The sequence below is a fragment of the Protobothrops mucrosquamatus genome, unplaced genomic scaffold (assembly GCF_001527695.2).
Source record: "Protobothrops mucrosquamatus isolate PMUCROS unplaced genomic scaffold, P.Mucros_1.0 scaffold128, whole genome shotgun sequence".
NCBI lineage: Eukaryota > Metazoa > Chordata > Lepidosauria > Squamata > Viperidae > Protobothrops > Protobothrops mucrosquamatus.
The window spans coordinates 274,148-278,833 of NW_015386495.1; positions in this window are offsets into that span (position 1 = coordinate 274,148).

Genomic DNA, 4,686 nt, shown 5'->3' on the forward strand with positions numbered 1-4,686 from the left:
GTGTATGTGTGTGTCAGGTTATTTGCTGCTTCTTGTATAATTTTTATTTCCAGCAAAAGTTGGGTAAATAAAATAATGAACTGACTTTTACATTCTTTGGCTTATACAATTCTGTGAAATTGTTTGTTTGAAAAGTGATCAAATTAATTAAAATTTCAATTTTTGAATATTAGTCTAGTGAGGAATTCAGTTAGAACCAGAGTATATCCCACTGGGAACTGTAGGGTCTGTGAAGTTGAACTCTTATCACTAGATAAGAGTATGATAGGAAAGGCATTCATGAAACAGGTGTACGTTTGCATCATTTTAGGAATAAATATATTCTTCATTCTAGCTGTTATTCTTCATTCTAGCTGTTACGCATACAACATCAAAAACAACAGGTTTACTTTCAGCAACCAAGGCTTTATTTACAGCTAAAGTTTTGTCTGATAGGTTGCAAAAATCTGTCAGTTTGAATGAGAACAGGGTTTAATTTTTTTTTTTTTTTTGCAAAGTGTATTTGAATATAGGGCTGTGGAACAGAAAAAGGGCCCTTCACATTCCAATGGAATCAAGTATGCATTAACTGTACACTAAGGAACAACCAGACTTCTATTTCAATAATGTATTTTTTTTATTTTTAAAAGTTGTTCCTGTAATTATAACTGAACCCATGTACTACTTTTTAAAAATCAATCTATCCAACTCCCTGAATTACCAGTCTCCCCAGCTGAGATTTGTGGGAGTTGAAAGTCACACATTTGGAGAGTATGCAGGCTTGAAAACAGTATTTGTCCTAGTGTTTATAATGCAGAAGATTATAGCAGCATAATTATAGGATTTATAGAATATTCATGGAGTTATTTCAAGAATAGAAGAAATACATGGTTATGAGCAAAGCTATTGTGTTGGCAGTATCTGAATGTCATTGTTCAACTCTTCAGGACTACATAAATATTTCTTGCAGAATCTGGATTTAAACAGTATCTACTTAAACAGTTCAAACTAATCTTAAAGACATATAGATATCTTGAAACTGATGCGTCAATCCATAACCAGCTAATTTAAAGACTCTTCTTAAACCATAATAATAGTACAAGACCTTCCTCTTCCTGGGGCATGCAACTCTAAATCTTAGAAAACTTTTAAAGACATTAATTGAATTTTATAGAGGTTGCTTGTTTGACCCGAAGTTTTGTTTGCTGAATATGTGTTTTGTGTTTGATTTCCTTTAACCTGATGAATTTCTTATATTTTCCATAAATTATGTCAAAATTCATGTTTGGTTTTCTAGTTGTTTTCCTAATATATTTTTGCAATATACTTTTACTATATATGCACATTTTTTAAAAGGCAGTTCTGAAAAAAATGTTCCAGTTCACTTGTAAAATTGAGAAGAGTCGCTAGGAAAGATTGTATTAATATTCAAGTGGAACATTATTTATCTCCATCCTTATAAACAAAATGGACATTATTTACTAATAAAATTTAGTAGCCCTGCTAAAGTGCTTGCTAACAAAAGTAGCTGCATAGATTCCTAGAAACAACTATGTAGAAGTTTTTTCTGATAAGATCTTGCTATCTTTTCAGTGAATTAATCTGGAAAGTATTGTATATTGTGTTGGAATCATGCAAGGGCTTCTATTGCTAGGACCAAAGTTGATGGGTTCATTTCTTCAGACTCTCTGAAGGCTGAGTATTATGCTAAATCATTTAAAAGCTGATCAGTTGTAGTTGACTAAACTTTGCAGCCCCATCAGAACCGAAGCCAAATTTATGTAGGGAGTTGGAGCTTGATCTTTTGCTGAAGGAAATCAGGGCCATTACTGCAATTGCTTCAACATCTATCTTTCCTCTGTGCCTGCCAAAATTTTAGTTGTGCAAGACTGTATACTTCAAACTTAGCAACTTTAAGATGTGTGGACTTCAACTCCAGAAATTTCCTGGCAGCATGCAAATTTTTCATACAAAAGCAAACATTCTGCAAGATCTTATGATCAGATGCTTCCTCAACAAGGAACTGGAATTCTTGATTCAATGTTGTGTAGATATGCTACTTCCAGATATGTCTATTGGCTTGGGAGCCATAGATGCTCTACATCATCCTAAAGGCAATCTCCCTTGGTTCAACCTTTGATGATCCAGCCCCTTTGGCAATATTGGGAAGCAGCAGACATCCCTTTTCAGACTGAATATCATGTTAGCCAGCCAGATATTTGGATCCATTACTTTCCATTTTACCCAGAATGAAACCTGGGATGGAACTGAGTGATTGGTTAACCAATGGAAAACATGGTTCAATGAATTTGGACCCTGACTTAATTTGGCAAAAACTGAATATCTGGAATGCAGCATCCAGACAGATGGTACAATCAGTCGATAGTACCCTGCTTGTAAAGGCCTCTGATTTTCGTTACCTTGGATCCTGCAGAATTACTGATGGTGACACACTTCTAGATGACTGGGCACAAGTCAACACTGCCTTGTTAAAGTGCCAGGTCACTGGTGTTCTCTACAACTGGAAAATCCCACTGTGCCTTAAATCGAAGATCTACCACCCAGTGGCACTCTTATGGGGCAGAATGCTGGCCAACAATGGAGACACGAACAGGCACCATGCACAATGGAAATGCAAATGACCCAAACGGTCATTGGGAGGCAGTCACCCAGCCAGATCATATTGCAAACAAAGACATCTGGAATGCTTTCAAAGTTGCCCCAATTCCAGATAAGTGAGGCTGTGGTGATCAGAGCTGATGTGGAATCCATTGTGAGGTGGACCCACCCTTGCACTCAGCCCAGATAGCCACCATCCTCAACACCAGTTCATAGAATAAATTTCATTTAATAACAGATAGAACCTTCCAATAGAGCAAGTTATGTTTATTTTGGCACTATACAATGAAAATAAACTACAATAGCAAACCTTGTTAGGGTCAATGATACAACCCCCCTATGCAAATCAAAGAATACAGGTAATACATGAGGTTAGAGATAATGAAAATGGTTTTATTAAGAGTACAGAAACTGAGTACTAGAATAATGGTTATTGTCTGATTCTTTCATTTTATCTGATTTAGATTTCCTCACTTCCAATTATCTCTTCTCATGTTATCCACATTCCTTGCCTTTTAAGCATTTTATGGCTGTACTGGCATTTTTGTTGTTTTAGGGGGCAAAGAAATGTGATAGTGCTGTGTGAGATCTGCCTGGTCTACCTAATGCATTTTCACTGTGCAGAAGCATTTTTGCAGCTAGTTTCCTTGTAAATAACATGTAACTAAATATTTTGTTTGGAAAACAAGATTTATTTACATCCAAAGGGATACAACACATAGAAAATAACCATCTACAGCCCTGAACCAGCTGCCACCCCCAATACAGTTATCTATTAAGGTTATGTGCCTTACATAACTTCCATTATGGTCTATGACCATAACAAAGATTGTTTTGATTGGATTCTCAAAAATATTGCATCATTTTGAAGGAAACCTAAATATGACAGTTGCTTTATGCTTTATTCTGGACCATGTATTAGCATACATCGTATCAAAGGATATACAAATTCATTTATGATCCACTATTATACTTATAGAATATTCATCTAAAGGGGGGGGGGGAAATCACTTCATGTATTTTTTTTAGCTGTTTCATTAAATGCTAAAAAAGTTCAGAATTACTCAAATATGTTAGTAAAGCCATGCCTATTTACATAAGCAAATGCATTACAAATTGAAATTGATAAATTATGACTATAAATGCAAATTAATAGCTCTGTACATCATGTGATAAATGTATTTTCAAAGTCTTAACAGAAATAACAGGAGTCATTTAAGGGAAAATGGAAGACCACTTGAAATCAATGAGGTAAAATTAACACAGCATATATGAACTTAAGTCATGTCGTAGTGCTTTAAAGTAGAAAAAGCAAGTTCAGAGTACATTCTAATCCATCTTGAGCACTTCTACAATTCTTAACCCATTTAAAATAATGTATGGGATTCTTTCCCCTTTAATTGGAAAGTTTCCACTACACGGATGTGTTTGAACAGTTAAATGATTTTTAAAAGTAATTACTCCTGTATTTTAAAATATTTTAAATGATTTGGGGATGGGGGTGGTTGGGAAAAAACTAATTAAAAAACCTTAAAAAAAAGAAACGTGAGTAAACTTACCATCTCATATTACACACCAATGATAAATGCTTGCTTTGGATATACATTGAAAATGTATGGCATTAAATATTTCAATCTACCTTCAACCTCCCCCACCTTCAAATGTTCATTGCAATGTTGTTTTATAGGGATAAAATGCTACAATACTTTCTATTCCATTTAATATGCATGATATAGGCAACGGGTGGCTCTTGTAGTACTATAAGTACCACAACTAAGATAACTTCTCTCCTCAGTGCAGTTTTCATTTCACACCACAGTAGAATTTGGGGTGCTTAAGTAAAGCACCAGTTTTCAGAGTATTGATGGCTAGCACAAAGTCAGTTGTCTAACTTGTAGAGTAGATTTAGCACCCGTGTTTATATATTTGTTGGAGTCCTAGTAGGTCTGCATTGTACTCTTATAGGCCACAAACTTCTTTTTTGTATGAATTATGTATTCATTCCATCACAAAGCAGCAAAAGAAACTTTCACAGAAGGATGCTTAATGGAGCCTTAAGCAGAATAGAGTAACATCTGATGGACTACA